The following is a 13,266-nucleotide window of genomic DNA, read 5'->3' on the forward strand; positions in this document are numbered from 1 at the left end:
AAATTTAATAAATATTCCGAACGACAATGAACCTGGGAAGGTACTGTAATGCACCGTTATGCTACAATCCTTTCCATTTGAGAGGGATTTTATTTTGTCCCTTTAACCACACAGCCTAGTAATATTTTGAAAGATGAATTTTAAGCTGGTTATGATGACCTGCGTTACATCGGCAAGACACCAATTTAGACCAAACCACAGGCTCTATATAAAGATGTATCGTTTGCTGCCGGGACAAAATAAATATGTAAAAAAAAGAACTTCTTGAATGGTAATTCTCTGAATCACTATTTTTATTGCCATAACCATAATCATATACAACAAAGTGTGTCCAGAAATTCTCCCATCCTTATTATTTCTTTTATGTAGGCCTTTGACATTAGTTTTTCCCCTCCCCGCCTTCAAAATATGTAAGAAGAAATTATGGGGCTTGATTCCACAGCAGTTTAGCCAAATCTGCCCTCTCTTCAGATGGAATCTTGCCTAAATAAAGTTTGCAAGTCTACACCCAAACCACATATATTTCATTATGGATTGCATTGAGCCTTAAAACCTCAAAGCCACCAGCACACATGTTGCAAGAAATGTGATGGTGTCTGTTCCAGCCTTACTAGCAATGCTACTCTACCATTACAACCTCTGCCTGCTGTTCAGCCAGAATATCTGCTACTTAGCAGCTGAATGTATTACAACAGCCTGTAGAACTGAATCTCCTAGCTCAGTTAGCCAGCAATGTAGTTTTCCTGGGCAATTCTGCACAGAGATTCTTCCTGATGCCCCAGAGAATGATCTAATTAGTGTGTTGATCTTGCTCATAATTAGCAAAAATTTTTTTTTTTTTTTTAAAAGCTATACGCTTTGAAACTGCCAGGCTTCCATTTGCAACGGGCATTCATTGTTATGAACAGATAACCCATTCAGATCATCATCAGCAGTTCAAAAATGCTGTCCACTTGATTGTGCTTGATGGGAGTGTGAGGGGAGAGTTAGTACCTCTGGTGGGGGAGACATGTTGTGGTCCTCCTGGAGTAGTTTGCTCACTTTTGGTCCCGCCTCCCCCCCTGCACTCAGCTCTCACCTGTGGCTCCTATAAGATGTCAGAATGTGACAGCAGCCATACCCAGGGAATGGCTTCAATTGGCTGGCTAAACCAAGCGAGGGCAGCTGATAGGTATCAAATCCTTAATGAGTGAAGGCAGGCTCTGGAGGATTGAGCAGACAGAACAATAGTGGGTCCAACAGCCGAGAAGGCAGTTTCTGCACATGCTGTAGAGCTGGCATCCCCAACCCTCCAGATGTTTCGGTCTACAACTCCCATGATTCCTAGCTAACAGATCGGGGTGATGGGAATTGTAGTACAAAACATCTGGAGGGCCAAAGGTTGGGGGTGCCTGCTGTAGAGGGAAGTGAGGAGCACATATGCGTCATCAACTTGGGAAGGTAGCCCATCTAGAAGAAACGACCGTAAACCTGAACTGCCTTGTGGGATATCTTCAGGAGAAGAAAAGTCTACACAAATCCCTAAGGCGGTTGGATGGCACCTTGTACACCTCCTTCCGGCAACTCCAGCAGCCAAACTGGTGCCAAAAGTATTGCTCTGCTTTCCTTCGGACCACATCAGCGAGGCTTGTCGTCCGGCCAGCCCAGGTGCTCCATTACACACTGCCCAGGGGAAACAAAGAATGTGCCTATTACCTTTCTCCATCTCGGGTTTCCAGATGTTGTTGTACTACAAACCCCAACCATCCCTAGCCAGCAGGGACCAGCACTCAGAGATCACGGGAGTTGTAGTCCAACCCCACCTGTGTACTTACAGCAGGCTAGTTTCTACTCACACTCATCCTACCTATATTGGCCAGGGAGGACACAATCTCTCCTCGCTTTCTGTCACGGGTCGACGGCAGGCATTCGCACTGCCGCACAACCCACCCAGAGGCGCTTTTTCGCAACGGGTGAAGAAACCGCGCTCCAGCTCCTGGAGCGCCATCCGGAGGCCTATCCCGACCACGGGGCGCTGTGAGGGGCTGCTACCTCCCAGCCAGCCCTCTTCTCCGGGGGCGCTTCTCCTTCCCAAGCCGGAGAAAGGAGACCCCCACCACGCCAAGCCTCCGCCCCGTCTGAGCGAGGCGCGAACTGGGGAGTCCGGCAGGGGGCGCGTCCTCCCCGCGCGCGCGCCGCGCCCCGACTTGAGCGGCGCGCTTCAAAGCCCAGCCGCCGCGGCTGCAAAGCCGCCGGAGCTTAATGGCGTCCTTGCGCTCAGATTAGCTGCTCCCTTTTCCTTCCTTCCTTCCTCCTCCTCCTCCTCCCCTTCCTTCGGGGAGGCGGGCAGCGGGCAGGAGGAGAAGAAGAAAAGGAGCGGCGGGAGAGGCAGAGGCAGAAGCGCCCAGGCGCGCGGGCAAGACTTCGCCGGGAAGGCAGCCGCACACAATGCGCCAAGAGGCAACACCCGGGCAAGGCAGCGCGGGAGACTGAGGCGCGGCGGTCCAGGCGAGCGGGAGGAGGAGGAGAAGCAGCAGCAGCAGCAGAGCAGGAGGGAAGAGGCAGCGGCAGTCCCAGTCCCCCCTTCTTCCCTCGCGGCGGCGGCGGCAGGAGGGTAAGGCGGCGCGGCGCGCTCGGCTTTGTGTCTGCTTGCATCCGACGGGGATGGCGCGCTCGCTAGGCCGCTCGCTCGGGGATTGGCGAGGCGGCTCCTTCGCCGAGGCGTCCGCACCGACACGCGCCTTTGTGTCTCCTTCCCGGGAACGAAGATGCGGGCATAGGAGCCCCGTCTTAGGGCCGAGGTCTCCCTTCGCCCCCCTCCCCCAAATAAAATATTGGAGGGGGCTTCCCCCCTCCCACAGTTTATGGACATTGCCATTCAAATGGCTAGTGCGCACCGCCACGTCTTGTGATGGATTACGCGGGGCGGAGCTTACCTGGTCCCCCATCCCCAATATTTTGTTCAAGTTGGTACCCCTGTGCAGGGTTAGATTTTAGCCCCCAAGAGGTTGAGGTGGCGCCTTGGAGAAGTTCACTTTGCCCCCCAGGGCTGCTGGGAATGCGGATTCCAGGTTCTCGCCTGTCCCTCTGGCTGGGTCGGTGGGTGTGCCTCTTGGGTGGTGGGCATCCTTGGCTATTCTCCTCGTTCTTCTCTGCCAGGCAAATGAGCGTAGGAAGTTGGATTGGGCACCTCTTAACTCTTCTTGATTTATAAAGTGCTGTATAGGTAGCATCTCCCTGAAACAAAAAAAATATCCACGCAAGTCGTTGATCGCCAAGAGGCGCAAATTGATTTTGTGTTGGTTATTTATCTCTCTTGGAATTGGTTTTCACGTTGGTTATTTATTTCCCTTAGCTGGCCTGCACGCTGGCCAATAAATGAGGGTGTATGGGGGAAGACCTGCTTGATTGGCACCCGTGGCAGGTACAGATGGCTGTGGAAGTACTTTATTGGATAGCTATGTGGCATCTTGTGGCACAATGGGTCATTGCATCTGGCTGTTGACCCCGAAGACTGGTGGTCCGAGCCCACCAAGGCACAGCTGTGGGCAGGATTCCAGGGGGTTGGACTAGATGACCCTTGGGGTCCCTTCCGACTCTATGATTCTTTGTACACACACAATTTAATATAATCATAGGCTTCTCTCCTGCTGTCCTCCTGCCGCATTTGGCATCCATCCTGACATGACCCTCCATTTACAAAACCCTCTGCGCCCATGGGACACTTTTTGTTTTTTTGCTTAGTTTCCCCCACCCTGCCCCAGCCAAGGTAGAAGCAGGTTTGTAGAGACAGTACAAAAAGGCAGGGGAATGCAACCAGCCTCCACAGCCTCCACTGACATTAATACTCAGGCAGCCTTGGAATCCCTTCAGATGGAGAAGCAGCAGCAGGGAGAGCAATCTCTCAACTTAATCCTTTCCACTGGCAGATTTTCTGCAGGGGGAAAAAGGGCGAGATCTGACAACCTTTGGCCGCACTTGAAGGTCTGAGTATGTGGGGAGGGCTGCCAGAACAGAGGGGAAAGCGTTGGGAGAGTATTTAAGAAGCTTTCAGAGGATTTAGGCCTGGGATGGTGCTATGTGTGTTTGGATGGATGGATGTTATTATAACGCCCAGAGATTCCCCTTTGCTGGTTCTCTGATTTGTTGAGACATATTATGTCCCCAGAAGGGACACGGGTGGTGCTGTGGGTTAAACCACAGAGCCTAGGACTTGCCAATCAGAAGGTCAGCGGTTCGAATCCCCGTGACGGGGTGAGCTCCCGTTGCCCGGTCCCTGCTTCTGCCAACCTAGCAGTTCGAAAGCACGTCAAAGTGCAAGTAGATAAATAGGCACTGCTCCGGTGGGAAGGTAAACGGTTTTTGCATGTGCTGCTCTGGTTTGCCAGAAACGGCTTAGTCATGCTGGCCACATGATCCAGAAGCTGTACGCCGGCTCCCTCGACCAATAAAGCGAGATGAGCGCCGCAACCCCAAAGTCGGTCACGACTGGACCTAATGGTCAGGGGTCCCTTTACCTTTACCTATTATGTCCCCCGGGAAGGTCAAAGCTGTAAGGCTGCGATGGGGAACCTGTGGGTCCCCCAGATGGGTTTTTTTAGGACTCCTAATTCCCATCATTCGAGAACATTGGCCATTCTGCCTGGGGCTGATGGGAGTTGGATTCCAACAGCATCTGGAAGGCGGTAGGTTCCCCATCCCTGCTGTTGGGTAATTGACTTCCTTTATTCTTATACCTGTGGACATTTTCAGATGAGCTGTCTCTTCAGAATACATTGTTGGGGAGCAGCTGCACCTGTAGTCATTTCATCCATCTCACGCTTATTGGTTCTGCCTTGAGTTGCAAGAGTGCTATCCAGCCATGTCTATCCCCTGTTGGAAAGCCATTTGATCCAGTGGAGTCTTCCATTAGAGCAGGGTTTCCCACACTTGGCTCTCCACCTGCTTTTGGACTACACTTCCCATTATCCCTGACTAGTGGTCCTGCTAGCTAGGGATGATGGGAGTGGTAGTCCAAAAGCAGCTGGAGACACCCAAGTTTGGGAAGCACTGGTTTGCACACACTGGTGAGGTGCTTCCACCCCTTTCCTGAACCCATTGGGCTCACCACTTCTTGTTATGGAGATCTTCTGTGTGAAATCCCTGCAATCACTCCGGCTAGAAAAGCACTGGCATTGCTGCTGGCTATTGCCTCCTCAAGTCATTGTGGTTGTCTGTGCAACCCTATAACCAGGGAGGCCTTGGGCGAGGCCACTTGAGAGATGGGTGGGGAAGAGAAAGTGGCCGGCTCGCATGTGTGAACCAGTTCCTTGTGATCATAAGGAACCAGATGGTAGAGCTTGCCTGGACCAATTAATGGACTACATAAGGGGGCAATCTGGTTTATGGAGTACCTGGTTCACAATCTGGGAATGCTATGTACCTCCTGTTCATATGTTTAGCAAACGTCCTGATATAACAACAACAACAACAACAACAACAACAACAACTTTGCAACACATTCTTTGGGCACTTCACAAGTGGGATTTTCAAAATGCAAGTGTGGAAGTGTTGAGGCTTAGAGTGCAAGCCCCTTTCTCCCATTCCCTCCATCCGCTGGAGGAGCCAGAGTTGCGTGAATGTCAAGTCCCTCTCTCTCTTATGTTGCTACTGGCAGATGCCTTGCTCTTGGAAGTTCAGATCTGCTAAAATGGCTTAAAGATGGTGTGTGCCTAAAATTAGCCTCAGAAGAAGCAGCAGAATTGTGCAAATAGCAAGTGTTGTTGTTGTTTAGTCGTTTAGTTGTGTCTGACTCTTCGTGACCCCATGGACCAGAGCACGCCAGGCACTCCTGTTTTCCCCTGCCTCCCGCAGTTTGGTAAAACTCATTCTGGCAACTTTGAGAACACTATCCAACCATCTCGTCCTCTGTCGTCCCCTTCTCCTTGTGCCCTCCATCTTTCCCAACATCAGGGTCTTTTCTAGGGAGTCTTCTCTTCTCATGAGGTGGCCAAAGTACTGGAGCCTAAGCTTCAGGATCTGTCCTTTCAGTGAGCACTCAGGGCTGATTTCCTTAAGAATGGATAGGTTTGATCTTCTTGAAGTCCATGGGACTCTCAAGAGTCTCCTCCAGCACCATAATTCAAAAGCATCAATTCTTCGGCGATCAGCCTTCTTTATGGTCCAGCTCTCACTTCCATACATCACTACTGGGAAAACCATCGCTTTAACTATATGGACCTTTGTCGGCAAGGTGATGTCTCTGCTTTTTAAGATGCTGTCTAGGTTTGTCATTGCTTTTCTCCCAAGACGCAGGCGTCTTTTAATTCCGTGGCTGCTGTCACCATCTGCAGTGATCATGGAGCCCAAGAAAGTAAAATCTCTCACTGCCACCATTTCTTCCCCTTCTATTTGCCAGGAGGTGATGGGACCAGTGGCCATGATCTTCGTTTTTTTGATGTTGAGCTTCAAACCATATTTTGTGCTCTCCTCTTTCACCCTCATTAAGAGGTTCTTTAATTCCTCCTCACTTTCTGCCATCAGTGTTGTGTCATCTGCATATCTGAGGTTGTTGATATTTCTTCCGGCAATCTTAATCTTAAAAATACCACGTGTAGGAGGAACTATATGTTGCACTTTGAGACCGCAGAACTGCACAGAATCCCCCTTACATGTTCTCTAAAGGAGCTCCGGTCATCTCATCCATAGGCTGGCCTGGCGAATATTCCACTCCCTCCAACTCTGCTGCCTGGAGAGGCTCATGTGCTATTCTTGGTATGTTTTTTAAAGCGAGCCTTGCTGAAGCCGCTGGCAGGAAACCCACACAAATTGACTCAGGATACTCATCATTTGCTGCAGGGAAACATAAAGGAGATAGATGGGGGCAGGGAGGGAGAATAGTACCCTCAAGTATGCTGTCAACGCAGCGTCTCTGGGCATTTATCCATAACCTTGCTTCACGTAAAGAGGCTAAGAGTGAGATCGAAGTGTAAGAAATAGAACACGGAGAAAGAAAGGCAATAAGTATTGTTTGGCCGAGTTGTCGTTCAGAATTGCTGTATGCAAGCTTTCAGGTGATGCAGGTTTCTTCCCTGCGTAAATCAAAATTTAGGAATATATGTGCATGTGTTGCATCATGTATGGGCTGTACTTATAAACTTATTTATAGGCTGCCTTTATGGGCATAGTCCTTACAAGGCGGCTTACCTATCATAAAAACGCAATACCATTTAAAGCCAAACTAGACCGTTTTAAATGCTAGCAGCACAAAATTACCCGAAACATAGACCAGTTAAAAATAAATGGAACAGTAGCATGAATTCCAGAAGCTAAAAAAGCTATGCGTTCCAAAAGAGCTATTTAATTTTAGCTCCTAAAATTAAGGCCTAAATTTAAGAACTGGTTGGGTTTTTTTAAGCCTGTAGATTTTAAAATTTGCAAAGTTGAAGCCACCTGCAGTTGGGGATGAAATCTGGAATTTTAATTTTTGAGTAACTGCAACGGATGAATTAACTGGGTGGCTTATCATAAGGGATTCCATCCTTTGCTAACTAAACACTGACAGCATGAGAACTTCTCAGTTGTTGCTGTTTCGCCTGCATTTTTCATAATTCAATGGAGTTCTCTGCGTCCTTTCCATCTTGGCTTATATTTTGGGGCAGATTTCATTAATGTCATGAGTCACCCCAGGCTATTTCGAATCTAGTTACATCATAGGAATCTTATTTTATTCCAGCAGATCTTCCGTTCTAATTATATGAGCCTCCCTCGCTGACCTTTGACCTCTTCACATCCTTCAGAATTCTTGTTCTCTTCTGCTCCCTGGCCATTTCTTCTCTGTAGCAGCACACCAAGCCTTTATGGGGAGTTATGAGGATCCTGTGGTTTCTCTTCAAGAGATCTCTCCATCCTCTTACCTTTTTTGCTTGTCAGTTTAAACATGAATATCTACTGAGGGTTTCCTTATTATCTATAAGAGGGGAAATAATAATAATAATAATAATAGTAATAATAATAATAATCTGGCTGGGTTTTCCCAGAAACAGAAGGGGGCGGAGTTGAGTGAGATGGAAGGAACATTGCTGTAAATATTTACAGCACCATGGAGTTAAATCTGCAAAAGATGGAGCCCTTACAAAGGCTTGCTCTTGGCCTGTTGTGCAAAATTATCTGCAGTTTTTCAGCACAACGGTGGAATAGCTATACCTTCCAGCACAGGGGTCGAAACAGCTCTTTTATAAAGAGGAAAAATAATGAGAGAGAGAGAGAGAGAGAGCATACTGTAGTGTAAGCTGATTGAAAATAAAGGCTAACAACTTTCTCTTCTTCTTTTGCCCTGGCAAGTTCCTTTGCCTATTTACAGCTGCCTGACAGGCAGAAATATAGCAGATGAAGCTTTTCCTGCCATGAAGACGAATGGATGGCTAAAGCTGCACCTGCTACATTTCTGCATGCCAGGTAGGTGTTAAAGACCCAGGAGTCCTGCCAGGAAACATTTGGCAACTTTAGCTGGGGTGGGGGTGGGAATAGTACTAGTTGTGCTGCTTACTCGCTAATTGGTTATGCTGGTGTGATCTCAATGTCTTTTTTTCTTTCTTTTAATGGGGCACCAGTGTTTGGTTAATTGTACCCTTAGGTCAGGGGTCAGCAAACTTTTTCAGCAGGGGGCCGGTCCAATGTCCCTCAGACCTTGTGGGGGGCCGGACTATATTTGAGAGGGGGGGGGGAATGAATTCCTATGCCCCACAAATAACCCAGAGATGCATTTTAAATAAAAGCACACATTCTACTCATGTAAAAACACGCTGATTCCCGGACCGTCTGTGGGCCAGATTTAGAAGGCGATTGGGCCGGATCTGGCCCCCGGGCCTTAGTTTGCATACCCATGCCTTAGGTATAGTGTCCATTTCATCAGCAGCCCTCAACTTCACACTGTACTTCTGAATCACAAAGGAGAAACTGGCTATTTTGAGGGGGTTGGGAATAGTGTTAGAAACTCAGATATATAAGCTAGGCGCCAAATGGCTCCTTAAACCAGGGTTGCAGTCGCCAAAACAGAATGTCCATTTGCCATTTTGGGGCAAGACAGCTCTAAAGTCTTATTTTTCAAATGATGTACTGACTCTGATTATCAGTTAAACATGTAGCTAGTGCAGAAGACAACCTTGAGCTTGGTTACGAACTTTGAGAAGAAAAGTCACTTGATCCAGGGACGGTCCACATAGATATTGGCCTATTCCTGCCTCTTTTTCTTCATGGTGACACGGACCATTCATAACATAAGAATATTCTGCACAACTGTGAGCAGGGCAGTGGGGTAGGGTAAGTGGAGACAAGCTACAACAATTAGCTATAACGTTGTTCCCTGCACAGAAAAAGCCAAGTTTGGTTCCTGAAATTCGTTCCGATTCTGAAGGTAAAATATAACTGATAGAATTCTGCAGGATGTGAAATTAGTGTGTGGAAACAGTCAAGATCCAATGATCCCCAGGCATGCACCTCCAGATGGTATAGATGTCAGGCGCCATCTTGGCACCCAGGAATCTTCACTTGGTTGCAAGTGGCCAATAAAGGTAAAGGGACCCCTGACCATTAGGTCCAGTCGTGGCCGACTCTGGGGTTGCGGTGCTCATCTCGCTTTATTGGCCGAGGGAGCAGGCGTACAGCTTCCGGGTCATGTGGCCAGCATGACTAAGCTGCTTCTGGTGAACTAGAGCAGCACATGGAAACGCTGTTTACCTTCCCGCCAGAGTGGTACCTATTTATCTACTTGCACTTTGTCATGCTTTTGAACTGCTAGGTTGGCAGGAGCTGGGACTGAGCAACGGGAGCTCACCTCGTCGCGGGGATTCGAACCGCCAACCTTCTGATTGGCAAGTCCTAGGCTCCATGGTTTAACCCACAGCGCCACCCGCGTCCCTTAAGTGGCCAATAGCCAGGTGCAAAAAGCGCCTGGCACCTGGCTGATTTTGAACACTGGTTGGGAAGGCCCTCCAACACCCAAGTGTGCATCTGTTGAGCAGTAGTTACTTTGTTCTGTTTTAAGGACTATGTTATCTAACACCACCCGCCATGCAGATAAGTAGCTAGCATAAAGCACAGCATGGGCATGGCTTTATAGAAAAGGCTGCTGGTATCCCTGCCTCACCAATTTTTCAGAATTCTTTGACACTGTCAGAACACATGGAGGAAGTCACCCACTGGACTTCCAAAAAGGTTTCAACATTTCTCTTCTTCAGCTCTTGGGTAAATTTAGCAGCCGGGGAGGGGGGATGGGAGGGTGGATTCTTGTGTGGTTCAGGAATCGATTAAAGAAAGCAAAGAATCTATGTGACATTTTAACAAATAGCAAGTTTACTGTGTCATTAACTTTCATGGACTGAAGTCTACTTCATCAGATAGGTGAAAGGGTTATCTTAAGAGGCACATTTATACATGGGTGGAAGAAACAGTGGGGATCAGATGGCAGCGGAATGGATAGTGGAAGGCAATTTAATTATGTAGAGTAAGTTAAGGGAGGGATTCACAACAACAGTCGCTAGTGAAAACTAAATAATCTTAGATTTTCTAGGTTGCTTGGCACTAAATTTGTAAGCTTTTGAACTCAGGAGATCTGGGCGTCAGGGATCTATCCATTCTTAAAAATGCCTGGAAGTTAAATGTTTTGAGAATGCTTGGCCACATGTTTCTGTCCAGGGTAACTCCAACAGCAGAGGTGTCAGCGGATGATATTGGTCGTGTGGCTATCCCTCCAAATATTTTAGGGAAATGTTTTAGGGGACCGTCATCTGACACATTTCCCCAGTTGGTGCAGATGATGACTTGCTGTTGGTGTCTGTTGGTGTTGCAGAATGTGTTGAACTCTCAGTGCAATTCATTTCCCCCCCGCATAGCTCTGAGGCATAGTTTGTGGAAATGTTTCGGCAGTGCGTTTAAAGGGCTGTTTGTTCAGAGTTCCACTCAGCACCAATGGCCTGTGCCCCCACCCTCAATTTAAGGAAGGTGGAAAGTTGTTTCAGCCTAACTGAGTTGTCCTTCGATGCTGTCACTTGCCGACACGCCTCAGGTTATTTTACGAGCAGATTGCCATCCTGTGTAATATAGAACATCCATCCATCTTTGTTTTGGCTGCTCGTACTTCTGGACTGCCCGTTAAATGCAGAGGCCAGCTTCTCCAGCATAGTTTGGTTCAGGAAAAAGACTGACCTACGCCTCTGAGAACACCTGAGTAGTGTTTCAGAAATGCTACTTTATTGCATGAGCTGAAGTAAACTGCTTTTTATGGAAGGTATGTGGCATTTTTGCTTTGCAGTACTTTGGGGGGAATTGTTCAAGTGCCACCAATTAAATAGGACTATTCTTGGATTTTCCAAAATTAACTGGTTTGAAAATTCTATCTGTTTACTAGAACTTACAGTACAGTATCATTCCTAGATTTTTATAGGGAGGTAAAAGGAAGCCGCAGTCAGAGTTCTTTTTATCTATTTAGGTCTTTCGGCGCATTATGTTCCAGACATTTAAAAAACAATTGCAACCATAAATGGCTCAGTTGCTCCCTCGAAAGCCTCTAGATAATGTCTCATTCAGGAGCTGCCCATGTAATCCACTCTTGCTGTCTTCTCCAGAAGGATGTGAAAGAGGAAGAAATAAAGCAGCATATTAGCAGGATATCTCCAAACTCCAGTACACTAAAGCAGAACACTAGGTCTTTTTGGGTCCAGACTTTTGAGAAATAGGAACTCCAGCCCAGGTAGACATTTAGCTAATATTTTGAAAGGGTAGCTTTTGGAGGTATGAGCTTTCTACAGAAAACTGCACTCAAAATAATATCCTTTAAATTCTGCTCCAATTTCTAGATAGCTTTCCGCCGCTCATGTGGGAATTCTTTGAACCTGAGGTGCAAAACTCTCATCTGAGGCGTGTTTCACGCATGAGTCACATGCATCCCTTGATCTTTCTGTCAGCTCTCGTTTGATTGACTGTTAAATGTGTCAGCTACTAAAAAGCCCTCTGTTTGTGATGGCAACTCTTTGCTGCCTGTGGTGATGGTCCATTATGAAGTTTGGCAGTCATGAAGTAGGGAAGGGCATGCATGTATGTATGGATCAGCCTGGAGATAGGTGTGACTCCAGCTAGATATCCAACTTTTAGAAAATACTTCCGTCTCAGCTACTTAGCTCCTGGCTGTCACATATGTCTATGGGTTAGACCCAATCTAGTTCTCTGTGCGCAGTGACTCTGTGTCAGGAGCAACTCAAACCGTGGCTTGGAGTATCTTCCCACAGCCGTGGTTGTACTGCTCTAGCACATTTTTGTTTGCTCGTAGGTTTGGACTCCTGGCTTTGACTTCTGGCTTAGGTGTCTCCCTCACCCCACTAAAAAACACCCCCCAGCTGACCACTGTCTCACTCCATGACCCAACTACTGACCTTTGGTTCCCATCTCCTGATTTCCCTCTGACAGCTGGTTGTGGCTTAGCTCTGATACAGAGCTGGGTAGAGTGTGGTGGTTCCTAACACACACACTGAGAACCGAGTACAGTGGTACCTCGGGTTACATACACTTCAGGTTACATACTCCACTAACCCAGAAATAGTGCTTCAGGTTAAGAACTTTGCTTCAGGATGAGAACAGAAATCAGGCTCCGGCGGCACGGCAGCAGCAGGAGGCCTCATTAGCTAAAGTGGTGCTTCAGGTTAAGAACAGTTTCAGGTTAAGTACGGACCTCCAGAACGAATTAAGTACTTAACCTGAGGTACCACTGTATTTCCAGAGCCTTACTTGACCTTGAATTGGGTACCACACATAGCAAGGGGCTCTTGGGCAAGCTGTGTACAGCAGCTTGCAAGTGATGTGCAGGTGTCCTGGCATGTGCTTTTCCTGCCATTAAAGGCTTTCCAGTGTGTAGAGCCAGTGTGGTGTAGTGGTTAAGAGCGGTGGACTTGTGATCTGGTGAACCGGGTTCGCTTCCCTGCTCCTCCACATGCAGCTGCTGGGTGACCGTGGGCTAGTCACACTTCTCTGAGGTCTCTCAGCCCCACTCACCTCACATAGTGTCTGTTTTGGGGGAGGAAGGGAAAAGGAGAATGTTAGCCGCTTTGCGACTCCTTCGGGTAGTGATAAAGCAGGGTATCAAATCCAAACTCTTCTTCTTCCCTGGGCTAGACAGGCAGGAAGTTATTTGTAGCCCATTTGAGGTGCCAGCCTCCCAGCAAAGCCATGGAACTCCTCACCCAAGAAGCACTTGTGAGAGGTACATCCAAACCAAAGTAGCTGCCTTGGAAGGAGCAGAGGTTAGTAAAGGTAAAG

The 13,266-nt window shown here is 47.8% G+C and overlaps 1 protein-coding gene and 1 long non-coding RNA gene across 2 annotated transcripts in view; one reads left to right on the forward strand and one right to left on the reverse strand.

Annotated features, from left to right (window-relative positions):
- LOC308473781 overlaps window positions 1–13,266 on the reverse strand; it is a 314,717-nt gene that overhangs the window by 234,357 nt on the left and 67,094 nt on the right. The gene's annotated exons all lie outside the window — the stretch shown is intronic.
- Window positions 2,187–13,266, forward strand: part of RNF144A (ring finger protein 144A) — a 67,166-nt gene continuing 56,086 nt past the window's right edge. Inside the window, exon 1 of the mRNA XM_080999326.1 lies at window positions 2,187–2,593. The gene's annotated coding sequence lies outside the window, so the exon portion shown is untranslated. The remainder of the gene's footprint in view (window positions 2,594–13,266) is intronic.

Source organism: Podarcis pityusensis (genome assembly GCF_964106645.2).
Source record: "Podarcis pityusensis genome assembly, chromosome: 3".
Classification (NCBI taxonomy): domain Eukaryota; kingdom Metazoa; phylum Chordata; class Lepidosauria; order Squamata; family Lacertidae; genus Podarcis; species Podarcis pityusensis.